This window comes from Sebastes fasciatus, chromosome 17 (genome assembly GCF_043250625.1).
Source record: "Sebastes fasciatus isolate fSebFas1 chromosome 17, fSebFas1.pri, whole genome shotgun sequence".
Taxonomy (NCBI): Eukaryota; Metazoa; Chordata; class Actinopteri; order Perciformes; family Sebastidae; genus Sebastes; species Sebastes fasciatus.
In genome coordinates, this window is record NC_133811.1 from 10,750,268 (window position 1) to 10,777,963 (window position 27,696).

The window sequence follows — 27,696 nt, forward strand, 5'->3', positions numbered from 1 at the left end:
ATAAACTCCCTGAGTCATGACATTAATGACATCAGCTACCAGGTTACATCTGTGTAGACAATAAGTCACAATGGTGAGATTTATGCCTGATCAGAAGTGTCTACTATTAGTTTTGGTTTTCCATCTCCGATGAAGAGCAGCACACAGCCTCTTCTCAAGCCTAAGGGCCCTATTTTAACCATTACATGCTATTTTAGCATATAATTATTAAATTATGTTTATAATAAAGTCATTTTCGATACATTTTGAGGTAAATATTGGGGTAATTCGGCAGTAATTTCTTAAGAAATTTCAAATAGGTTACTTGCTGATTATCACCTAATTACCGTGAAATTTGCAGACCTGTAAAATGAAGTGTTACCATATAGTCATGCATTAAGATTACACAATATATTCCATAATTCTACAGTCTGGTACCACTGACTCAGTGTTTACAATTCTAAAGCGTTCTACATAGACTTCAGAAGTGGCAGACAAAACAATTGTGTGGCTGGTAGAAATGTTCAGTGACCTGCCACAGTGGCACATTAGGAAAAAAACTAATTTTAAACCCTGGTTGGAGGGCTTCAGGGGGTTCCACCATGGTATGTCCAATTACACCTGAAGGCAGCAGAGTGGTGTGAAGCAGCCAGCAGGAGGCGTTCTAGATGTTTGAGGAGTTAGAATCTACTTCTTTAGGGAGCTGTCATGTCCTCCATCTTGTCTGAACGGTCGTCGTCTTGACGATGAAGTCTTGACTCTCTAGCTGTTTGTTTGCTGACTTTAGGCACTGTCCCAAACTGTAATCCATGAAATCCCACAGCTGTGACCTCCACAGGGCTTCATACAACAGAGGTAATGTACTATTGTATAACCATTATACAACATAGCTAGCTATCTCTTATTTATTTCCCCAAACTGATCTGTTTCTGTGTTCTTTTCTTCATATATTTATTTATGCTTTTTGTGTTTTTATTATGCAAATGAGGGGGCTGTCACTCAAAAAAGAAATAAAAAAGAAATGCAAAAAATAATTAATTAATTAAAAATAATAATAAAATAATAAATAAAAGCAAAAATTAAACAGAAAAGGAAATAATATAAAGTTGAAGAAATAAATTAAAACAGGAAAATCAATTTATGTCACATTTTTGTCAATTCATTAATGGCTACCATTTTATTTTATTTTTTTATTTTTTTCCTGCATTTAATTTACTTATTTTTTTTTACTTTATGAAAGTATACACTTTAAAGTATACTCTCAGTAAGCTACTAGTTTAATAGTTTTTACTGCAAGCAAGTTTTCTTAAGTGAACTCATTGTACTTAGCCAAATATACTTATACTTTTCTGTATACTTTTCAGTATAAGCCAAGTATACTTGGACTTTTCTGTATACTTGTCGGTATAAGCCAAGTATACTTGGACTTTTCTGTATACTTGTCGGTATAAGCCAAGTATACTTGGACTTTTCTGTATACTTGTCGGTATAAGCCAAGTATACTTGGGCTTTTCTGTATACTTGTCGGTATAAGCCAAGTATACTTGGACTTTTCTGTATACTTGTCGGTATAAGCCAAGTATACTTGGACTTTTCTGTATACTTGTCGGTATAAGCCAAGTATACTTGGACTTTTCTGTATACTTGTCGGTATAAGCCAAGTATACTTAGACCTTTCTGTATACTTGTTGGTATAAGCCAAATATACTTGGACTTCTCTGTATACTTGCCAAGTAAACTTAGACTTTTCTGTATACTTGTCGGTATAAGCCAAGTATACTTGGACTTTTCTGTATACTTGTCGGTATAAGCCAAGTATACTTGGACTTTTCTGTATACTTGTCGGTATAAGCCAAGTATACTTGGGCTTTTCTGTATACTTGTCGGTATAAGCCAAGTATACTTGGACTTTTCTGTATACTTGTCGGTATAAGCCAAGTATACTTGGACTTTTCTGTATACTTGTCGGTATAAGCCAAGTATACTTAGACCTTTCTGTATACTTGTTGGTATAAGCCAAATATACTTGGACTTCTCTGTATACTTGCCAAGTAAACTTAGACTTTTCTGTATACTTGTCGGTATAAGCCAAGTATACTTGGGCTTTTCTGTATACTTGTCGGTATAAGCCAAGTATACTTGGACTTTTCTGTATACTTGCCAAATACACTTAGACTTTTCTGTATACTTGTCGGTATAAGCCAAGTATACTTAGGTATGATTTTGTTTAGTTTATCTCTGAAAGGTTCATAAAAAGTAATCTGAAAGCATACGCTCTTATTTTAAGTTTTAAAGAAGTATACTGATAGTACACTTGATTAAACTTCTTTTTTGGTAAGGAAAGTGGGGGTTTTTTTGGGCTAATATTTGCATGTAGATTAGCATACCCTGTTGTTCCAATTAACGTCACTCAGCCAATCGGAGGTGACAAATTGAAACGAATATACTGTTACTGGCTGTTTATGCTGTTAAGGTCACATTTTTCCAAAACTATCTTTGGCATTTATTTGAAAATGTGTACTTGAACATTACTCGAGTAAATGCCATTTTTACACACCAGCTAAACATCATTTTGGCTGGCTTTTGTATCTTGAAGCATGTTGTGTTGTGAAATACTGTATTATACTTTTTCCAATATTCACTAAACAACTGGTGAACGCCCTTGGTTATGCTGCTGTAAAAAAATAATAATTAGAATTTAATACACCGACATACATTTTCCTAACACTGCCTGGAAGGGCTGAAAAATAATTCTGTTTGCGTCTTGTGGGTCTTGTGCAATGACAAACTGAGAGAGATGACTTTGGCTTCCCTCAAACTAGCTAATAATAGACAGGAAAACATAATTGCTGGCATAGAGATTAAACCGTTTTCTTATCGGCACACATTTCGTACTATAATTTAAGATAAGGTAAGAGATTAAAGGAAAAGTTAATTTAATTCATTATCCTCGAGGATTTGAGTGGTACAGTATGATCCTGCTGCTGTAGGAATAGCAGCAGCTTTTTCTATCTCACTTTTCCCCCTTTTTTTTAAACTTTCACTCTCACTGTGAATCTCATTAAATCTTAAAAGGAGGTTTATCTTGTAGATTTACAGAGGTATTACCCTTGAAATGGTCAGGAGCACCCTTCAAGAAATGATTCTGTAGGCTAGTCAGTGTTCGCTGACTACAGTTTTAAGAGTTTTTTTTGTCTCTGGATCCAGGAGCCACCTAATGACCTCAGGATTTAGATTAGTCTACATACATTAAACATTATGTACATGATGTTTGAAAGAAAAAAAGCAACATTTGGCGAGCTTTACTCAGGTATTCATTCCTCCAACATGATGGCAAAAACACAGTGATGAGTTGCGAAACAAGACACTTTTTCTCATAAATGATGTGTGATTTTCTCTCTCATAGGGTCAAGGACAGTTTGAGGAGAGCCCAACCCGTCCTGGTCCACAAGGTGGCGTACTTGTGTTCTGTTAGTACACACACACACACACCCACACAGACACACACACACTCTGGTTACTTTGTCCTTCATTCCTCAAACACAATTTTCCTCTCATACCAACCCACTTCTCGTGGCTCTCGGTCTATGGGCTGACTGAGTGGTTCCTGAGTGCTTCATTTCCTTCGCTCTCTGTCATAGATGCACACACTCTTCCTCTACTGTCCGTTCACTCTGCTGAGCACTCAAAATTTCATAAGCCGGTAGACAATGAGGCTGTAGTGAAGCCCGTAGAGGAGCAGCGGTAGTATTAGGGCTGTAGCTGTCTGGAGACCGGTAACTGGGTGAAGCTTTTAGTGAGGAGTTGGCATAAAGCTGCAGCGTGGAGCCGGCCTGCTCAGTGAGTCTCACTACTAAATGCTAGTCATGCTAGCTAGAGGTTACACCGTGTATCCTCAAAATCAGTGGCAGTAAATTGACTTAACAAAGAGTCTGTTCAGTCTCTTCAGTCCTGGGACAATCAGGAGGAAATTTCACAAAACAGGCAAAGCCATAACAATCTAAATTGTCTTGATTGTGTAATCTAACTCACTGGTTCCCAACCTGGGGGTCCCGACCCCCAGTAGGGTTCGCTAAAGCTTCACAGGGGGTTGCAAGGCTTTCTTGATTTTAAGGGGTGTAAGACAACCTTTTTTTTTAAGAAAATACAGCTGGCCTATATCTGAGCATTTCATTCATTTATGTGAAGAAAACTAAAATGAATTATTTTTTTATGATATAAACAAGATGAGGTCACAGTGAAGACCTGAACACAAGTTTATATTCACAGAGTCCTCCCTCTCTGCTAAACAGCCTCGTCCTGCATTAGAAAAGTACGCAGTCAAAACAACCAAAGAGCTAATAGAACAATGGCCAAGCGTCAGGGAGAATTTGTCAATAAAGAAGCCTATTAAGAATGTATGATTGTTAAAAATACAAATATATATATATAATACAGTCAAAGTATCGTATTAAAAGTTTCTAAAAATTAAAGGAAAACTCCTCTGATGCATTATTGACAGGAAATAATCTGCTCAAAATTCATGCAAATCACTCGTTTTACACAAACCTCCTGCAGTTATTGCGTTCACTATTTGTGTTAATTGTACAGTTGTTCTGTTCTGTTATTGTTATGCATTGAATATAATATGAAATATCCCTTAAATATGTCACTTAGTCAGAAGTCGTCAGTTTACTCAGTAATAGAAAAGGGGTCTCTAAAGGAAAAAGGGAACCACTAGTGTATAGTGTCAACTCAGGAAGCCCTTTGCTGTAGTGGTGGCAGGCAATCTGTGGAGGTCTAACATGCAGGAGTCTTTTTTAGAAATATGACACAACACACACACACACACCCATGCAGTGTATAATTAGGCTTTTATCCAGTGATGATAATCCTCAAGAATCTTAAAAGATTTGTCTTTAAGTCATGTTTACGTCATTAACCTGAATACATTTAAAACCCTGCTGAAGTTTGTAAAGTAACCAAATACAGTCCCCGAGTTATTAACATGAACAAAGCATAGGTGGTTGAAAAGTGATTAGTGGAATTAATTAAAACTGTGTCCCAGTTCCCTACTACAGGCTAGTTTTAAGGCTTTGAGTGGAGTGTGGAGTTCACACTGGAAAGGAAATTTAGTATACTCATAAAAGCCAGTATGCATACTAAAAAGGTTCAGTATTTGTGTGTGCTTTTGACGTACGCTAATTGTTTCGCAATGCACAAAGGGAATGAAGGAGCTGCTAACAGCTGCAAAAAATGAAACTAAATTGTGGATAGTGTTTAGGCAGTTCAAAAAAGAAAGAAGAAAAGGTCCAGTGTGTAGGATTTAGGGGGCTCTATTTCCAGAAATGAAATATAGTATTCATAACTATGTTTTCTTTAGTGTATAATCACCTGATACCACGAATGGTTGTGTTTTCGTTAACTTAGAATGAGCCCTTCATATCTACATAGGGAGCAGGTCCTCTTCATGGAGTTCACCATGTTTCTACAGTAGCCCAGAACGGACAAATCAAACACTGGCTCTAGAGAGACTTTTTTTTTTACGTTACCTGATGGCCACCGTAGTTCTTCCACACGCTTGGACAGGAAGGGGTGATCGGACGGGTACTCAGTTGGTTGCAATCTGCAACCTCAACGCCAGATGCCTCAGATGCTGCAATCCATTGTACACGGAACTCGGAAAAAAAACAACCTCCGACACGAAAAAGTACACTGGAACGGTCATTCAAGTCAGAATTCCAAGTCAGAAACTCGGGGAAGATTTAATTAACCCAAATTCGCCGACATATACACACCTTTTCATCATTTTTTACTTTATTTTATGCAGTGTTTGTGTTTTGAAACACGCTGTAACAACGTTGTAGCTGCTCTTTCCATTTCAATTCAGTTGATTCGTGCCTGTATTGAAGTCTTTGCGAGGATATGGTACTAGTCCGTCTCTTTTAACAGGCTTCCCGCAGATCCTTAAAGAAAGTATTCAGAAATAATTCCCCCATAGGATTCTCTAGTAGTTGATTTAAAGATGCGTTTGTCTTTGCTAATGGCGCTGCGGTGATTGATGTAGGTCCTCTTGTGAAACTCCGACACTTACGTACATGCAAACATCAGTTTGCTGCAGTGTCCATGTTTTCCCCGAGCAGATGCACTGGGACACATTTAGATTGGAAGTCGTAAATACCAACTCGGAATTATTGACTTCCGACTTGAAATGGATTGCAGCATGAAATCCTACACACTGGTCCTTTTAAGTTTGATTGGCTTTGACATTCCAGTGTCGCAGATTGATTGACGTCTGTTTGTGTAAATATTCCATCATTTCCTGTTGGTAATAAAACCGTTTCTCACAGCAGACATTTTGACTTGTCGTAATAATAAGAAGCGCATTCTATTCAAGTGTCCCAAAGAGCCACGACAGTGAGCCAGCATGCACAATACCAGGACCTTGAAACTGAATCAGGCATCATTCATTTCATTCATTCATTTACACCTCTGCTTCTCCTACTGTGGCAAAATCAAAATGTCTTCAGTGAAAAGGGCCTATGGGTTAAGTATAAATCAATATACTATGAGAATTAGTAGCATGAACTGAATACATTTAGTATGTAGTATGTAGCCCACACAAGTGTTTCACCTAATTAGACCTAATTAAGGCCGCATGTGCATGTACAGACTCTCGATTTGTTGCTCTTGATAAGGTGGGGCAGTTAAAACCTTCATCATTGTTATTAGTACATGAAGCTTGGTGACCTCACGTATCAGTTCCCGTCAAAGCTACACCCAACTTCAACATGAACAGGAGGTCTAATTAGACAGAGGAAATGAAAACTCAGGGCAACATGGATGGTCTCCTCTGGCATGTGAGTGTGTGTGTGACGTGCTGGCTCATAGCTACGTGTGCTTTTGGTTGTAATTTGCCGATTTGTCAATGAGTAAGATTACAAAAAGGTCGAACACGTCACTCTTATATTTTCTATCAGTGTGTGTGACCTGGTCTGCAGTGTGTCCATTGTCCGCTCGCCGTGCACTGTTCTGGGGTCAGCTGATATTAGGTCAGATTAGCACAAGGTTAATACAGACCCACTGTAGATTAGTCAGTTAGCTGTGAGCACAAACTGCACTCCGTCATGACTTTTTGGGGCATGGCCCAGTGCAGTATGGGTAATAAAAGTGACCAAGCTGTTAGCGGAAGATGGAAAAGGGATGGAGGAGAGGCGGAGGGTCTGTCTGGTTGCTAGGATACGTGGCCGGCGCCAACAGCGGATATGATTTATAATGGCCAGTCTCGCTGTCTCGCTTTCTCCGCTAGTTTCCTCTCCTCCCTCTCACTTTTCCACTGACTCTCTCCATCCTCTACCCTCATTTCTATCCTCAGCATCTCTGCGGGTCTATTAACTGGCCCTGTCTGACTGATCTGAGTACTTACTGCTGGCATTAGTAAAGGCTATTATTTATATGGGTGTTCCTGATATTCCCTCCTGCCTCCATCACGAGCACACTGAGATGAATTCGTAGCAACTTCGGTTTATTTGGCAATAACGACTCATTTTCAGCGTAGTTATATATGTAGGTGCAGCAACTCCAGTGCGCGTATGTATGAGCGTTCACATGATCATGCGTGAGCTGCACCCACATGAATGGAGAATATTGATTTGCAGAGACTTGATCCACCTCGGGATGTGAAAATCCTCAGGGACAAATACAGTGTGAGGAAGAGGAGGAGGCACGAGGCCATGTGAGGGAAGGAGATAAAAGGGGATATTGAGGGCCATATGTAAGATGAAAGGATGTCATATAAGGGTGTATTGATGTTCGATGTAGTTTTTGATAAAGATGGGTTTTTGAAAATATTTCTTTTTGTGTCAAAAGTGCAGTAAGTAAAAACAGTTGGATTTCTCTGAGAATTTGTCTCAGAAGATTATTCAGACTATGACGAGGCCCTGAAACTTTCTACTAAAAGACAGACTAATAAAATTACTTTTGTGTTAGTGGCTCCTTGAAGCAGAGTGACGCAGGCTGAACGGCACATTTTACAAATGTACAGACTTTGCTGTTGATTACAAATAGTTTGGGTTTTATCTGCTAAGATTTTGAGATACCAGTCTCTGAGATATCTTTTATATATATATTCAACTGCAACATGTTTTTCCGGAAACAGTGTCCCAGTGGGGCTGCATAATTAATTGAATATTAATCAAAGAGTAGAGAAGCAAAGAGACGAAACTCCGGTGTTTTTTTGACAACAGCCGCTGCTGCCATTTTGGACTGAAAATGCTTATTATGTTTATAATATTTTATTGTTCAACGCAGGCCATTTTGGTAGAATATGATAGAATAGAATAGAATAGAAAAAGCTTTGTTTTACTTTTGTATGGCAATTTTTAAGCAGATGTTTTACTGGCGTCGGGTAGAAGCGTAGCTTTGCTGTGCGCTGACGTTGCAATGGAACGACCAATTGACTTTCACTTCTTGGCAACATACGTTCTTTGTATTGATCGCGATCACGATTTTGGCTTCCCACAATTAAATGAACACGATCGACTGCGATATTGATGTTTAAAATACCCCACTCATAGAAATCTCCACTACATATCAAATCATCAAACTAACAGCCGGTCGCCGGTGGGCGGGGGGGGCGATCGACATGTTTTGGCTTCACTTTTAGGGAGTCGTCACATGCGCACCATTCAGCGGCAGCCTGTGAGAAAATTTCCTGCGGCTGCAGTCAAGAGTAGAAGAGTAATATACTTTATATTACTAATATTTTGGCAAAATTAAAATAAACTGAATTCAGGTGAATAAGAATCTTATTTTTAAGTCTTATTTTGATGCAAATATTTGTACATTAGCAGGAATGTAGCACAACATGGAAGTGAAAGCTTTGCTCTGTTTATTTAAATGTCAATAAAAATATTTTATCTCTAAAGTCAATGAATAATTGTGATGTCAATATTGATCAAACATAATCAGGATTATCATCATTTAGCCTCAATCATGCAGACATATGTCCCAGTTAATCCAATAATCTCACTGTGAACAGTTTTCAACGGAACTACTTTCTACTGAGGAAATAGTCCCTCCTTATCCCTATAAATTATCTACAGTGATGTCTGATAACTATTTGCATAGCTAGATCCCACTAGAGGTGAGAGAGAACATATGTTTTGTGTGAATTAGCCAGTGAGAGTCCTCTGTATCTGCAAGCCAATATGGTTTATGTTGTATGACCTAAACTGGATTTATAGTTGACACAAGGGGCTAATGGGACTCCTGCTGTAGACATAGGTTTTGATTTATAGTCCAGCGATGGATTTCACCTAGGGGCTGTCGCAGTGAAGGATTTTCCCCTGCGGTGATAATGATGGGCTCAACCGCGTGATATGGGAAATTATTGCCTTTTTTTTTTTTTTGCAAATTACTTCATTTATACAGATTGGGAGAGTGGATGTGTGTTCTCATGTAGGACGTGACGGTTGGTCTGTGTAGTATTTGTTCCGCCCCTCCTCCATTGTGATTGTACGGCTGGGTAAAAAGTGACAGTGACAAGTGTGGCTGTTTTATCCAAAGTTGAACATTTTCAAAAGAAAACACCAAACGTGCAACGCTCAGTGCAGAATAGAGGCTCTGCTCGTCACGCTGCTGGCATTTGTAACATAGTGTAAATATACGCTGTGAAGAATTTGTGAAGAATTGAAAAAAGAAAAGTCACAGTTTGTCTGACGCCACATGTATTACATCATTTCCTGTTAGTATAAAATGACCTAGAGTTGGACATTTTATAAACTTAAATCGTGATCCATTTGATGAAAGCAAAAAGACTACAAACCTGGCAGGACCAGACATTTGCCAGCTATTGTGACAGATGTATTGGCCCTCAAAATAGTTCTGAATAGGTACTAGCTAAACATCTAGGTGTGACTTTTTACCCCAACTTAAATTCTAAATCACATCAATAAGTTAGTCCAGTGTCCTCTTTTAAAACACACTTTATTCTGATTTTGGTTAATTCTACTTCCCCATATTTTATCACTTTTACCTAGTTAAAAGGTTGGCTTGTCAATAGTGCGGTATTGCAATATTGCGGTTATTGCGACAGCCCTAATTTCCCCTACTGATAGCACCACCACAACTCTAGACAGATGTTTCTACATGATCAGGCTGTATCATGCTTTAATTATTTTCCCCACAGTAATTGTATTTATATTCTGTCATTTAGTTTGTGATATAGAGCGACAGTGGGCTACGCATGTACGTACGTAACGGAAGTTACATCCTGGTAATTTCTATACTTCTTCTATAAAATACTGCTGTGAAATGTGGCCGTATTTACTTTGTTTCATTCACTGGGATGGATAGTGGGGACCACGGTAAGCAGAACGTTTGCAGTTGGGATGGCTTTGTTGGAGACTGCTGAGTCTTTCTTTAACTTCCTTGAAGGATAAGTTTACATTCATGAGTCTACCTATCCTTTAATGTTGTCTTCACTGTCATTAGAAACTTGTGGGAGAAGAACTTGAGGTTAGCTTCGCAGCTATCCTCCTAACACACAACTATAATTCCAGCTTTAGTGCCAATGAGCATCCCAGATGTTTTGTGTTGTCCTAGAAGGCTAAAATGTCTCCTCTGGTTATCTGAGGTGTCCTCAGTCTTACTGTATCTATCAGACTTCTTAATTCATCCGCACTTATTAAATTAGATGATTTGACGAAGCAAGAAGTTTGTTTGTCTCTTAGTTCTGCATCCATAAGTGATCCAGGAAGGCATTCAAACTAGAGTGTCCATATTTCTCTTTCACTCTCAGTCGGTCCAGTGTCTTCCAGTAAATGGAGGATAATTTTAGAGCGATAAAGAGCCCAGAGGATATTGGAGGGGAGGGAACATACACACACACACACACACACACACACACAATAAGATGGTCCCTCATTCCCTGTTGCACCTGCTGACCCCACAGGATCCACTGAGATCGGCTACTGCTGAGTGTGCGGCTTCTACACACACTCTCACACACACACACACACACATACAGGAATGCGTACGCACTTTGACTAATAGGCCTAATGCTTCCTGAAGAGGGCCCAGCACTGCATTAGCTACGGATGTGGGATTGATTTAGAAACTGAAAGCCTTCTAGTGTGTGCGTGTGTGTGTGTGTATGAATATGTTGTGCACTCACTGGTGTGTGTTTTTCCACTCCTCTAACATTATCTGTTTACTCACAAATGCACACACACACACACACACACAGAGAAAGACACATACGAAGGAGGTTCAACCGATTTTGACGATTGATGGTCAATATATCTTTACATTTGGACATTTTTACTCCAAAAAAAGCACAATTATACGGAGTTTCATCCCAGATTGTTATTCTTTTCAGGCTAGAAAAGCCTTTGAATGAACACGTAGACCGACATCAGACTCTAAAAAACTCTCTCACTAATTTCAGAGTTAACAGAAGGGCTAATTAAAGCAGTTTGACCCATCACACCAATTAAACAGTCGTGAAACTCTGGAAACATTAGTCTTTCTAATGCCGGATTAATTCCTGACATCAGTATTAAAAGATTAAAGTAAAGACTATAATGGACTTAATGAAATAAAGGCTGTTTTGATGTGACTGTGGTCCGTCACACACTGACCGACAGTGTGAAATATTTAACACATGAAACGGCCAGGCTCTTTTTGCTACTGACCATGACTATAAACTGCCCGGGGGTAACATATTACCATTTTGGCTACACTGACTTTTTGGCTACTGTGGTGGAGCACTACGTTGCAAAACCGGAGCCACAATTGCTGGCATTATGGAGAACGATCTTGACCTTGACTGTTGACTGGCCCTCTGGCAACTCACTATTGTGCTATGTAGTATTAACATTATGCAAATGTGCAGGGGGCGACTCCTCTGGTTGCAAAAAGAAGTCCGATTGTATAGAAGTCTATGAGAAAATGATGCTACTTCTCACTTGATTTATTACCTCAGTAAACATTGTAAACATGAGTTTATGGTCTCAATCACTAGTTTCAAGTCATCTTCAATACAGCATGATGTTCATTTAGTAAATTATGGTCCCATTTAGAGTCAAATAGACCATAAAGCAGGGGATGCTTAAGGGCGTGGCTACTTTGTGATTGACAGGTTGCTACCACGGAGTTGTCTGGTCTGGGAGTTGTCCGTGATTACGTCTTACAACTTTAACCCTTTCACAGTGTGTTTTCACTTCATGAAAGTTAATTATAACATTTTCGGTCGCCTAAAAATGTCTTAATCAGTGTTTGGTTGTACTTAGCTCCACCCTCTCGTGTCACTTCTGGTTGCAAAAAAACAAGATGCCGACGGCCAAAATGCCGAACTCTCTGCTTCACAACAGTAGTGTACAAACCAATGGGTGACGTCCACTTCTTATATACAGTCTATAAAAAGCAAAACAGGAAATATTTTAATAGATAATGATACAGTAGGTTTGCCTATACCAACACAGAAAATCTGTGTTAATATATACGTAGCTTGAAATTAACGTACTGTATACAGTAGATAGCATTCAAAATTGGGTTCATCTGCGTTCAGCCGTAAGGGACGTAAGTTACCAAAGTGAGCTTAAAAGTCAAAGTCAAAGTTAGCTGTGCTCAGTTTGTAAATAACTGAAGGGGTTAGTTCTGTTTTTTTTTTTGAAGTGGGGTTGTATGTTTTCTCCTGTGTTCTGCAAGGAAAAATTACCGCTTTTTTTAATGGAGTCTGGTGGCTTTGAAGAGAGCGATACAACGGCTTCAGTTCCCCGTCAGAAAGGCTGTCTGACGGCGAGGTAAAGCAGCTGTGGACGGGAACAGCAGAAAAACATATTTTAGCCACCTAAAAAAATCTGTTTAATTGTACGCTATATTTAAGATATGTTCACAGCTTTACCTTGCCATCAGACAGCCCTTTCCTTCAAAGCTACCAGACCAGACTCCATTCACAAAAACAGTAATTTGACCTCACAGAACACGGGAGTTGCTGGTCTACCGCTGCTTTGATTGCGTTATTGTGTGACTTTCAAATGTGACGTCTGCACAGCATTACATTGCCTAGCTATCCGCAATCTAGGTTACTGTATGTAACATTAATACACTGACTAAGGATGCGTATATCTACTGTACATGTAAAAAGAATCATGCAGAAACCTGTCAGGTCACTTGGTAAAAATTTTTTAGAAGGACTTGGGAAAATAGCATTTTGACGCTAAAACATACATATTTTGACTAATATCTTAATGTTCGGATTTGAATACAGAATGATATAAAACCTCAAATAATTCAAAAGTAACGGACCTGCCCTTTAATAATCGTTCTCATTTCAACTTTCAGAGCTCCTGTAAAGGATAGGTTCAGATCATTTTCTTTCAATTTGTAATACAATACTCAGAAGCCATATGTACATTGAAAAAAAGGTCAGATGTTCAACCATCTGACAAGCACTTGGGTTGGAGAATACTGATGCCTTACTGTAAGGAATGAGGCACAGAATCAGCAGGCTGAGTTATTAAATCAAGTGGTTATCTTGCACCATCTTTTTGTACATAATTACCTCTTTGTGTTTCCACAGACTGTATTTACCTACTGTGCAGCATCAGAGGGATACATGGAGGCTTGTTAGCCTGACAAAACGGCAGTAATCATACATAGGATTGTAGGATTCGTATCGCTGTATTGTACATGTCAAACTCAGCCGCCTCCTGCATGTTGCTGTCATATGCATGCTGGGAAACATTGGCAGACTGAGATATAACCTTAGCATAAAGCCATGTGGAGCTAAGTGGAGAAACAAAGAGGCTGCGATGCGTGGGGGAGAATATTTTTAGAGAACCAGGTGACTGGCAGAGGATGCTGGTAGAAGGAACGAGGGCAGAAGAGGAACGGGTTAAAGCGGAGGAGAGGGTGAGGTGGCCTGGGGGGGGGGGAGGAGGAGGAGGAGAAGAGAAAGAGCAGAAAAACAGGAAAGCAGACGTGGAGGAGGTGGGGAATTGATGAAGCAGAAAGCTGGGTTATTCCTGCTGTGAATCTACTGTATGTGTGTGTGCACATGTGTGAGTATGAATGGCGGGCTTTGGCAGTAAATGAAACTGTTTATCAGATCGATATGGCCATCATCTCCCAGATGACTGTGGCCTCTACTGAAGAGCAATCGTAAATCACAACCAAATATGGAGGACACCGATCTATACCAGCTGTGCGTGTTGCTGTGCACAAGCACGCACGCGCCTCTACGTTGTTTGTATATGTGGGCATGTGTGTGTGAAATACTCTTTTCTCCCGATGCGCTGAGCTTTGAGATGGAGCAGCCGGGAAAATGGAGACACGAGAAAGACAGACCACACCTTAGACCAGCTTCACAGTGTATTAAATAAGGATGTTAGACACACGATCAGTCGTATTGTAAAGTGTGACATATCCTCCGTCCTTTTCCACGCGGTTAACAACGGCGCTCTTGTTCTGTGTCTGACGGCCCCCGGTGCTCTCACTCTGAATAATGTAGCCTCCCGATATCAGTGACAAGAGTCTCGAAACCAAAATAGCATCTTGAGCTCCGATAAATATAGAAGGTAATTAAATCGGCAGCAGGAGAGAGACAGAGAAAAGCCAGGAAAAAGGGACGGTCTGTTTTATGTCTGAGGATAAAACTCCCCTCTGCGGCGAAGTACAAGGGGATCAATTGGAAAAATCCCGTGGTCTTTTTTTCCCCTTCGTCCCGACATTGATATTATCAGTAATCAATTTAGTTTGTTAGTCTTTAGTAGTGAATATACTGGGTGTTGAGGTTGATCTGTGTGTGTTTAAGGCCTGCCAGAGTGCAGTGAGTCAGCAGTATTTCACTGGTTAGTCCTCAGGAGACTCGCTGCCATCTGCCTCTTGCCACTCTCTTCTGTGTGTTTGCGCTCCTCTCTCACTTTTTCTACCTTTTTGTCAAATGTTTTCAGCACACAGCGAAGCCGACGAGTGATCCTGTGTGTGACACCGTCGCAGAGGAGCGGGGTGAAAGGTTGCGGGGGGGGGGGGGGGGGGGGTTGGATGGGCTTGTCAGAGCAACCGGCCCCCATCTTTGACATGATATCCTCTGGGATAGTGTGTGTGTGTGTGTGTGTGTCACAATTCAGCGTGACATGTTGTGGCAGAAACTGACTGACAAGCCCCTTCGCAGCCCAACACCAGCCACTGCAGAGAGACTGATGATGACAGCTCTCGGGCCGCCGTACACACTAGCTCTCTTTTTCTCTTCCTCTCACACACACACACACACACACACACACACACCATGTCTTCCCATCTCTCGCTCTCTTTGTCTTGTGTCTCTCTCCCTCGGCTACCTCTTCCTCTACCACACGCCCACACAGACAATGGCATCCTGTATATCGTCTCCCTGACACAAAGGCGCAAACACACACATTTACATGAAAACTCACACACACTCACTCACGTACCAGTCTGCATGACAAATATTCACACACAAGATACACACATTTTTTTTTCTTCTATTGCATTGTCTGTCTTTCTCACACTCACACACACCACACACACCACACACACCACACACCACACACACACACACACACACACACACACACACACACACACACACACACACTAACGCTGCACTACTCTCTCTGTCTTGGAATTTTACATTTTGATGAAGGAGGAAGCGCGTCGTCCAATCAGAGCAGCGGGAGCAGGGAGAGACCATCTCGACGCAGACAGCAGGGTGGTTCGGATGCAGCTCGACGGAGTGCTATCAGGGTCGTCCCTACCAGCTCTGCCCCCCGGCGTCCCCTCGTCTGCGGGCGACCGGTGGTACGCTCCGCCAGGCTCTATAAGAACCCCTCCTCTCTGTCTCCCCCTCTTCTGTCAGTGCTAGGGTGTAGCTACTGATCCTATACTACAGCAGGGAGAGTGAGAGAGAGAGGAGGGACATCAGGTGTCACAGCTCTGCAACCCCCAGTTGAGGCTGCATTACCACGACAACCAGCTCCAGGGGTGCTGCCAGGTGAGTCTGAGGACACGCATATACTCTGACACACTTTCACACACACACATACATGTGCAACAATGACTCCACATTGTTTTGCACACAGGGGGGGAATGTGTTGAATTGCATTTACATACACAGGTGTGCAGCCGCTAATGTGCTCCAGGATGTGGGTATTGTCACTGCATCCTATGTATTCATGTGTGTAGCGTGTGTTAGTTGCTGTCAGCGAGTGTATGATTTGTAGTCATGCCAGAATGTACAGTATATATGTGTGCGTCCCTCCCAGTGTGATGGTGGGAGACAAAGGGTCCCCTCTGTCTGGCGCTGTAGCGCCGCCGCTGCCGCTGATGGGTGGGAAAGTTCTCTCCGTCAGCAATCATGTCTGATCGGAAAAAGAAGTTAAATAGGGTGCCCTCCCTCCACCCCCATCTTCCCACCCACCCATCGCTGTCGAACACTCCTGACTCACGGTGATAGGAGGACACGGTCACAGCAGATGATCACCCGGTGGGTGGGGGTTGTGGTGGGGGTGGGGGTGCGTTCTGAGGACACGGAGGCTGAGAGGAGGGGGGGGTATGGGGGGGTTGGCGGTCATGACACTACTGTAATGTGGGACAGACATACCATAAGAATGAGGTGAAGACACTGAGGGGGTCATCTGCCATTCACATGACTGCCGGTGTGTGTGTGTGTGAAGAGAAAGAATTGGAGCAGGAGTCAGCCATTACTGACCGATAAACCCAGACAAAGGGCGGCGGATCATATGTGCAGTCTCGTGTCATACTCTGAGTGTGTGTGTGGGTGGGAAAGTAGGGGGGGAGGGTTCGTATGTCGAACGGTCACGTCTACGCAGGGCACCTCCGTAAGTAAGCATGTGCGTACAGTGTGTCTGATCATCCTGTGAAGTGGCACAGTCGTCTCCAGGAGATCACATGTGCGCATTGCGCTGCCGTGCTCTCAGTCCTCTCGGTCCCTGACGCCCTTATTCAACCTGTCCCGTTTGACAGCCGGCCGTCATCCCACCCCGACCCCTCCAACCGTCATGCAGCAACCAGCAGCCTCCATCTCACAAGGCTCTAGACTGCTTCAGCCCCGTTCATATGACACTACATTATCAATCCGCTCTTTGTGTCAACTAGATGTGCTCTTACCCTTATGTGGCCTTTGTTAAATCCTGCCCATGTGATTGCAGATAGCGGGGGGTGCAGTCTAGTGGAGTTTTGTCGATTTTAGAACTAGTCAAAGCTTTTTTTTGGTTTAACAAATGCTGTATCAGACGGGTAAACGGCTTTATTCTTCATTCAAAAAGACTAATTTTCTTCGGACAAAAATATCTGTTATGTAAGAAGTGACGATTGCATCTTTTTTTCAGATCATTTTTGCGGCGTTTATTGGTTAGTACCGTGTGGGTGAGACGGGTCAGTTAGGTTAGAGAGGGTGGGTATACATGGGTTGGAAGAGCTGAGATCCAACTCTAGACATTCAGGTCACGTATTCACCTACAGTGACACCGGGCCATTCGGTGTGCAATAACCTGGAAATTCAATATTTGACGGAGACAGCATCCCTTGGTCTTATGAGGGAGTATGGTGCGTGACAGGTGCGGGCTGTCGTTATCCTCTATTGCATATATCACTAGAGCGTAGTAATCTATATCCTTAGCCTATGGCTTCTCCGAAACCGAATTAACAGTGACCAAACTGCATAGTGCAAAAATGGTGGCGACGAGAACAAGCTGTGCATTTTTTTCCCTCTCCCTCTCCCTCTCCCTCTCTGCCTCACTCCTCTTCCATTTTATTCCATTTCTCACCCTTCCCATTTCCTCTCTCTTTTCTCTGTGCTCAAATGCACATCCCCTCCTCCATATGTGAGCACTGACGAGCTGTAGGGCGTGCCCCCCCCCCCCCCCCCCCCCCCCCCCCCCCCCCCACCCTCCCCTCTCGGCACATCCATACGTTACAACGAGCTGTGCCGCGTACATACATTCATGACCATGTGGAGTTCACACATGGCTGCACAATGACTGGCCGTCATATACGTCCTGGTTCACACTGCGGGGCCTCGGAGACACAATCGGGATTCTTTTCCTATAATTCGGACACTATGAGGTGAGTGTAGTCGCACCGGTGACCTTAAATGCTACTATATGATGTGTGTGACGCCCGAGAAATGACGGCGTAAGCAACAATTACCCTAATTGAACATTCCAGAGCAGCTCCTGCAAAATGGCTGCCGAGCCGGCACGCTGTCTGTGATGGCCGACGAGTGTGTAGGTCTAAGGTGCGTGTATGGCTGCGCTTATCTATGCGTCTGTGTGTACGCCTGTTTGTCTAGGTGCGTGTGTGTTCTGCCTGTGTGCGAGTGCTATGTGAGTGTAATCCTGCTTTTTTTTGCTTTTTACTGACTGCTTTGTGTCAGGGGAAGTCTCCGCTCACCGGAGATCTCTGCTAATCCATAATTACCAACCTCAATATACCTAGAGTGTAGGAGCCATTATGTCAAACCGCCTCACTGTAACAGCTGATGATTCCTGGAAGCTGTAAAAAAAGATCCCACATTTAGCTTTGAGAATAAAACTCTCCCGTCTCTTTAGGTAGCGCCGGCGCCGGGGAGTCGCCCTTTCAGCTTCACGTCCGCCATCTTCAGAACGTCTGCGTTTTCACAGATTTAAGGTGCTGAATGTGTTTCACCAAAGAGCTGACCTTGTCGTTTCTTTACAGCCTCGCCAGCCCAGCACCCAACCGGCCGCCCAGCCAGCTATCCAGCCATCTAACCGTCCGTCCGTCCGCCCAGCCACGCCGGCCCGGCCCTGCCCTGCCCAGAACTGGCAACCTGCGGGAGTCATCAGGGTTAGTGCGCCTTTGGCACGCCTCTGTGCCAAAATCATCTGCAAGCATCAGGCAGGAACTTGTAAATTTATAGATCTGCACTTAAAACCAAAGGCCAGCCTATCAAATAATATACTTACATTAGGGAAAGAGAGAGAGAGAAACGCATAAAACACTGCTACTGGTCCTGATTTATAACAGTCAATAGGACAAGTCAAGACACATGCAGAGGCTTTATTGTAGCGCAAAAACTAATGTTTCATTGCGACAATAGAGTACATCACATCGAGTGATGGCAATTTCTTTATGCTTTGAGAGCAATGACTCAGGTCACTAGTCCAATATGACATCTCAGCAGCTTTCAGAGGTGGGCACCTTCTTAAACCAGCAGCCTTAAACACACACTTTTATACTGAGATAAGCAGCATTTTCTCATTTACATACGCACTTTTTCTCCCATTCATATTAGACTACACACACACACACGCACACAGCAGAGATTATAAACATCGTTGGATTAAGTTTAAAGCTGTGCCGTTTTGCTAATAATTCAAATACTGCAAGTGCTAGCGTTTTCTGCAGTTCATCAGGGAGACGCTGTAAAAAAAAAAGACAAAGCTGAACTAAATGACTACGAGGCCTTATCTCAACTGTGTGGGTGTGCGGCTTGTGTGCTCATGTGAGAGAGAGAGAGAGAGAGTGTGTGTGTCTGCGTGTGTGTGTGTGTGTGTGTGTGTGTGTGAATGCGAGGCTTGAACGTGACAGCCGAGGGTCGGGCTTACACATTAAAATCTCTGCCGCTGTTTCTAATGCGTTCGCCAAGCGGTAGTGTGGTCACACCGTCACACAGAGATACAGCAGAGAGGAACGGCGGACGGCGAGGGAATGCGCCGCCGTACGTTCACACGCAACACACCGTAAAGGGTGTGTCTATGGATGTGTGTGTGTATAGGTGTGAGGGCTAGTATGTGAATGTGAGATACCTCTAGCATTGAATGGAGTGAATAATCCTTCTCTCTCTTTCTCTTTGTCACACTCAACTATATGGATATAATGGAGCCATTTGTTCAATGCTTATAAATAGAGTAGACTAGAGCTGAAAGCACAGCTAACGGCAGGCTTTTTTCTTGTAAAAAATATTTTTAAAAAACAACAGTAAAAAGACAAAAATACAATTTAAGGAAGTACAGAATGTGATCTTATTAAATGGCGTTCTATTTTCAATTTGTGTTATTTGATACACTCACAAAAGCACAATTAAAAGTATCATAGTAGCTATATTATCTGATAATTATCGTGTGAGCTACGGTACGCAGCACCTTTCGTATTATATGGTCCCATTTAAAAGAGCCCCTGGCATTCATAGATACGCTAATGACAATTTCAAAATAAGACCATAAAAGAGATAAAGTCAGAGTGGCCAGGGTAAAGAAATCATCTTGTTTTGTTAACTTATTTAATTGGAAAGATATTGATGTCCAGCTTTAGAGTAAAAGGCAACATGAGGACAGCAGTTTGAGTGTGTGTGTGTGTGTACCGGTGTTTGGCGAAGGGCCTTTTAGACCCGAGTAAAGAGGAAATGGATGCTTGGCAAACGCTCCGCCAGCATCCTTATCACCGCTGCTCTCAGAGCTGACCACCACAGCTTCTTAATAACAATAATGGACACAAAACACACAGTCATTTTTATTTGTGCACTCACTAACACCTCTCAGCCTCCACAGTGTGTTGCTACAGATAATACTAATGCACAAAATAATGCATTCTAATCCAGGAGACTTGCGCATTTATTATAGTGTGTTTCAGGCTTTACGTGTTTAAAAATCCATTTTCTGTTTTTATTTTACGAAACAATATATTGTGTGGGCGTATTTTCCACTGCGGATCGGGATGGGAGACATGTCCCTCTCCTCTTTTCAGACATTACTCTTGAAAAAACTACATGTTCCAGGTAAAACAATCTTGATTTAAATCATTTGAAGTAGGGTTACAATTAGGGCTGTGCAATATATCATTATCATATCGATATTGTGATATGAGATTAGATATCGTCTTCGATTTTGGATATCGTAATATGGTGTAAATGTTGTCTTTTCCTGGTTTTAAAGGCTCTGTTACAGTAAAGTGATGTCATTTTCTGAACTTACCACACTGTTCTAGCTGTTCTATTATTTGCCTTTACCCACTTAGTCATTATATCCACATTACTGATGATTGAAAAAACGCTAGTTAACCCATTCAAACTTTGAGATTCCAAGCATGCGATAACAACAACCGAGCTTTGACGTGCAGTCTTCAAAGTCTAGAAAATATAATCTCGATTGATATATCGTTTCAATGACTAACGATCCAATATCATTGATGCAAAGAGAAAAACATCGATACATATCGTCATCTTTAAGATATGCCTTTATTTTGAAATTCTTCACTGATTAAAAAAAAACATTTGCACTTAAACATGAGGAATGTGGCAATTTATTGTGAACAACAGAAGGTTTGTTTTTATTGTTTTTATTAAAAATAATAGGTTGTTTTTCATTTACATGTCTGGAAGAACCCAGTGATAAAATTGTATAGTATATAGTCTCATATCGATCGAAATCGTATCGTGTCAGACTTTGTGATATCAGCAAATATTGTATTGTTGTCCAAAGAATCGATATGATTTGATATATGAAACTTGTGATTTACACCGCTTATTCATATTAAATGTCATTTTAATCCTTACTTGATATAGTTAAGTATATCCATATTTGCATTACTGTCACGGATAATCAGTCATTTCTCAAAGTGCTTTATCATCTGATTAAAAGACAGAGGAAGAGACGACACATAAAAAGGAAAAAAAGTGAAACTAAATGAATTAGTCTTTCTCAGCATGATGTGATACGGAATAAAAGAGGATAGTGATTGACACACAAGTGGAGGTCTGCTGGTTAATAGTGTGCAGAGATGGGGAGAACGCTCCCCACAGCAAAGCTCTTTGCCTCCCTGGCTTCCATCCCAAGTGCAGACAACAGGCGTCGTCATTTTCCAACTCAATTTACAGACGCATTAGGAGATGCTGAGGTGCGCCCAACTCTCTCAAATGCAATCAGCCTGCCCGTGTGCTTTAAGAGGAAATTGAGGGTGTCATCTCTATCGACTTCTCTTGGACTTCTCCTCCTTTTGTAGACTCATTGTCTCACTGAAATAATTTCAAAACATAAACTGCTGCGTATGGATTTTTTTCATGACTACCTTGTACTGATTTGTCCTTTTTTTTTTAGGCAACGTGAAAAAGGACAAAGGGGATGCATGTGAGGACTCATACAGATTTAGATAGATTCAGATTTCCTGAGGTAAGTGCAAAATATGTTTGGCTACTGTTGATTTTGTCTTTAGACCTAAAATCGTATTGGCTCATATTATGCTGAACGTTTTTGTCAAACTGGTTTATGCCCTTCTAAATGAGCATGTTCTCCAAAGTGTCTTAGGGCTGCAACTAACGATTATTTTCATCGTCGATTAATCTGTCAATTATTTTCTTGATTAGTTGTTTGGTCTATAAAATATCAGAAAATGGTGAAAAGTGTCGATCAGTGTTTCATAAAGCCCAAGATGACGTCGTCAAATGTCTTATTTTGTCCGCAACTCAAAGATATTCAGTTTACTGTCATTAGAGGAGTAAAGAAACCAGAACATATTCACATTTAAGAAGCTGCAATCAGAGAATTATAACTTCTTTTTTCTTAAAGAATTACTCAAACCGGTTAATCGATTATGAAAATAATTGGCTTTTAATTAATAGTTGCCAACTAATCATATAATCGTTGCTACTTGAAATGTTTCAATTAATTAATTTAAGGCCTCATATGTCATATTTTCAACCCACAATGCAAGTTTTATTTTAAAGCACCCACACAGATTTTTCGTGTTCTATCATAGTTACTGATGGCGTAATTTGAAATGAATTCATTTGACATAAATTAAAAATAATATTAAATAATACCGTGGATTTGTGGATTTTTACACAATATTAATAGAGATGGCAGTAATGCATGTTATATTCTCTCATGTTAAATATGTTTTCCAATGAGTTTAATGCAGGCTTTATGCAGCATATAAACAGGATTGATTTCTTTTTACATTTAGAAAACTTACATATGGGTTTGTTTTTTCTTGTCAGAAATAACTCGGGCTTTTGTTCTATGTTTCAGTTGTTAAACTGATCTTCTATTCAGTTCCTGGTAGCATTAAAAAGCTCTTTAAATCTGGCTTTGTGAAACCTGCCTCTCCCTCTCTCGCCCTGTAAATTGATTTCACACCTTTTGAGCCTCACAATAGTTTCCTGAGTGCACTTAGGGGAGAGATCCAGGACAAAGTCAGCTTGAGCAGAGGTACATCTACGTAGATCTCTACCGGCTGCCTACAATCCTGCACTGTTAGCGTCCTGTTTGACCCTCAGCTAAACATACGACTAATTGAGAGCTAACTGAAGAGAGAGGAGCAGGACAAAGGATGGGGGGCTGGGAATGAGAAGAGGAGATGGGGAAAGAGCTTGTGAAAATAGCTGGTTATTAAGAAGAGATTTTTGAAAAGATGGCATTATGCTCTCCTATCTATAGCTTTCTTTCAATTCCTTCATTCCCTCAAAAATGTCACGGATCATTCATCCTCTTTTTCACCCCTCATTTCTCTCTGTATCACTCCATTTCTTGTACCAGCTGTTCACTCATCTGTTTCACTTTTGATCTCGTTTCAGATTATTCCTTCTCTACCTGCTTAACATTTTCTTCTTCCTCCGCTCATATCCTTCAAACACTCTACATTTTTTTTCCAGTAAGTGCTTCTTTTTTTTTTTTTCAATCACACACTGAGGGAAGCTTCGACGACAGCGGATTGATCTCACACACAAAGCTCAAATATTGATTAATTCCCACATCGTAGACACATGAAACATTATTCATATGTGCCGTTAAGTGGCTGCATTGCTCCGGCAAATCTCTCTCGCGGCGGCGTGGATCTATAGCGTTCAGATGGAGGAGGTCTCTCCAAGCATGTGGACGTTATCTTGAAACGAGGGGCTGGCTGCCATAGCAACCATATGATGAGGCAGGCTGGGCTATTTAAAGGAATTCAGCTGCTGCTCGCGTTCCCGTCAGCTTCACACCGGTCCAGAGAGAAAGACAAAGAAGTAGATGTGAATGCAGGAAAATATAGATCCCTATAGTCCCACCCCTGCAATCTGATGTCTGGTGTGAAGACAAAAAGGAGAGGAATGCAACAAATCCCTTAGTAACAGTCTAAATGAAAGGTTGCTTTCATTATACAAATGGAAGTTAGGAGTCTGAACATTTATTTAATTTGCCTTAACTCCATGAAATTCATGTTTTGTCCGCCACTCCTTAGCATTCATGCTTGTGCCGGTTAAATAAATCAGATTTAAATGCAGCATTTCCGTTTAACAACACAGCTAAACATGTGAACGCACCATCTTTCTCATTTCGGCTGCACACATTTTAAATCCGTTCACATAAAATGGACATGCGCTCGCTGCCAAAATGGATGCACATCGGTGAAATATTTCCCTAAATAGAAATAAATGTGAATTGCACAACGCAGTCTTGCTTGCACAATAGTGGATGATGATTACGATGATGTGCATATGCTCGAATTATCTGCAGAAGGGGCCACTTGTAATGTCTCTAATTATTCATAATAAAAAAAAGCATAGATTTTCTCCAGAGAGGTATTTCTCAGTGGACAGCAGCACATGGGGAGACAAGTGTGAGAGGAAGAACAACTGCTGTGCACCTACAGTGCCTTGCATGCCAAACAGAGAGAGGCAGAGCAAACAAAGGAAAGCAGGATTTCTCACACACGTCTTTTATACTCCTATATTTCTCCGTCAGATGTACACCTGGAGGAAACTGACATTTATTTCCCAACACCTACTGAGAGCATTGCTGTATTTTAACTGTCTCTGTTAACATTTAACTGTTAATAATAGGCAGTGCTTCCTTTCTATTCTTCTATTCTTTTCAACAAATAGCCACTAAAAGAACGCTGTTTTGAACACAGTGTTCAGGTTAAAGAAGTTATCTTTCCCCACTCAACAAATAAAGACAGAAAAGATAATGAGCTGCAACGATTATCGATTAGTTGTCAACTATTAAATAAATCGCCAACTATTTTGATAATCGTATTATTTAAAATACATGTTCTGGTTTCTTTACTCCTCTGTGACAGTAAACTGAATGACATTTGAGGACGTCATCTTGGGCTGATCGACATTTTTCACTATTTTCTGACATTTTCTAGACCAAACAGCTAATCGATTAATTGAGAAAATAATCGACAGATTAATCGACAGTGAAAATAATCGTTAGTTGCAGCCCTATAAAAGATATTGTTTCTGGATTTTCTGCATAATTAGACATTTAGTTTGCGTCTGACAGGTTTTTGGACATAAACCAAGGCGGTCTGGTAGTTAGAGGCCATCACATTTAACAAAAATAACACACTAATGTAGATCTGAAACGATTAGTCCATAAATTGATAAATAAATTGACAGGGAAATTAATCAGCTATTCACTATTTTGATAATCGATTCATCCTTTAAGTAATTTTCAAGCAAAAAACAAACAAACATTACTTAGTTCTAGTTTTTAACTTTGTCTTCTGAGATATTTTCTCAATTTTCTGACATTGTAGAGACTAACGATTTAATTAATTAATTTAGAAAATAATCAAAAGAATAACAGATAATGATAATAGCCGTCTGTCCCAGAACAAAACCCTTTTGTGGTCTAGAAACGAGCAGCTAAGTGCCTGATGATTTGTAGGAATCAACCTCTCATGTCTGGGCTCATGGGGTTGATGGGTGATTCTTCCTCTTTTATAAAGATTTTAATGTCCTTTTTATCATGCTGATATTCTACAACATTTTAATTTGAAGTGCACGGTTATTGGTGAAACTGCCGGTGTTCTTTTATCGCTCGGTTGAGCCCTGCGTGCTATTCCAACACCGGCGAGAGCAGTCAGGAAGATTTAAAGTGCTTCATAGAAGCAAAATTATGAGTGACCTCTCTGGTAACACTCCCTCTGCTCTTCACTCTGCTCTTTATCTCCGTCTAATCCCAGCTCATTTCATATGCTAAGTAAAAGCTTATATCACTCTTCACTGTACGTACACACACACATCCCTCATTGCTGGGGTGTGATTATAAAATTTGCATAGAGGATGTTGTTGGAGTGCAGAAGCACCAGAGCTGAAGCAGGGGGTTGTGGGTGGTCTAATGCCTGTCAGGTGTAGAGAGGTGGGGTACAGACTCCCAGAATCCCTCATGTCTGGATTTATGATCAACGAGAGGAGCCCAGAGAAAGTTTCCTCTCCCTCGCCTCGAATGGGTTCCTCGGGATCTAATTTGCATGTTCTCTTTCTGCAGATGGGAAGAGGGAGAACTGAATCTACCCCCAAGGGAGGACGCAATGAGATGGAACCACTTCTCTGCCTTCCAACGGAGAACCTCTTCTGCCATCAGAGCGCCATCTGCTGGCTCGGTGGGGCGGGACAGCTGGTGTTGTGAATCAGGCCGCCGCAATCCAGGGACCGGCTACTTCCCAACACCAGGGTCGCACCCTCACCCCTCACATCTTCTCAGGCTTTCACCTCCGTCTCCAAGCATTCAGTCAGCATATATATATATTAAACTGTTGCTTAATACTCTGATGTAATGGTGATTAATTACTTGTACTTTATATTTCCTTTGCATTATATCAATTTTATGAATCAGAAAAATAGTACAACAAACAGCAAATATCCCAAATAAAGATTTATCACACCCCACATAACACATACAACAAGGATAATGGCATAATTTACAATTAAAACAAGTACTTTTACCCCCCAAAAATTAAATCTACATTTAAAAAAACATGTCTGTGGCTTTGTTCTTTTAATGACTGTGAAAATACTGTAACTGTTAAAGGCTGATGCTGTGTCTCTGAGGAAGTCTATGCAAAAATGTTACTTCATATTGAATTACCTTAGCATGCAGTATATATTGCACAAGTTATATTGGATGCTCCCCCTGTAGACCCTGATCTTATGAGCTACAGCTGTACAGGTACTTCATTATATAGCCTATGTTTTGTCCCTGAACACAAAGCAGAATGTAAAATGTTCTCTTGTTTCACGTTGTAGACATCATATGTAAAGGCAATGCTCCACCAGCTAATTATCTGAATGCATCATATATATATACATTTTGTTTTGCCTTCTGCGTGAACAGCTGTGCACATAACTGATCACCTCCAGTCATGTCAGGATAAAAACATATTATTCACTTTGTGCAGTAGAACTGAATCCCAGCACCACACCTTTGCCAACTGTGCATCCATGTTTCTACACAAAATACTAGTATAATAGGCTGACCCTTCCCAGCATGTGCAATGGTCAGTTTCAGATCTTAAATGTAGAATAGTCACATCAGTTTCAGGTGTAGATTTTAAGACGTGATAAATATTAAACATGACAGGTAGGACCAGCTTAAGGCATAGGCCATATAGGCGGTCGCCGAGGGCGCCATCTTCTGGGGGACACTGATCGCCCTCTTAAAAAAAAGAAATGCTGGTGGGCGCCCGTACTCATTTTCTGCATTGAGGTAACAAATGAACAAAGAGAGAAATACACTTTTCACCTCTGTAACTGTCTTTCTTAGACTTTTTCATCTGCCCGGCTGCACATATTTGTTAATAACGGTGTAAATTGTAGTGAAACTGATTTAACACTTTTAAGCCAACAATATCAGGGACCAATTGTTTATTTCTATTAGAATAAATAAATGTATTTATGAAAATAAAAATCCTAATTTATTTCTTAAAAACATTGTGATGTCTGATGTGTGTAAATGTATAGTTTTT

The 27,696-nt window shown here is 41.0% G+C and overlaps 1 long non-coding RNA gene across 2 annotated transcripts; it reads left to right on the forward strand.

Moving 5' to 3' along the window:
• The first annotated feature begins 662 nt into the window (after positions 1 to 662).
• Positions 663 to 27,070, forward strand: LOC141754709 (uncharacterized). Of its 2 annotated transcripts, none has more exons than XR_012590705.1 (6): positions 663 to 834; positions 3,386 to 3,449; positions 15,629 to 15,976; positions 18,682 to 18,810; positions 22,059 to 22,130; positions 26,220 to 27,070. It is a non-coding gene; the product is annotated as an uncharacterized LOC141754709 (long non-coding RNA). The 2 variants fall into 2 exon arrangements; XR_012590706.1 differs by having other exon boundaries at positions 3,386 to 3,431.
• The last annotated feature ends 626 nt before the right edge of the window (positions 27,071 to 27,696 follow it).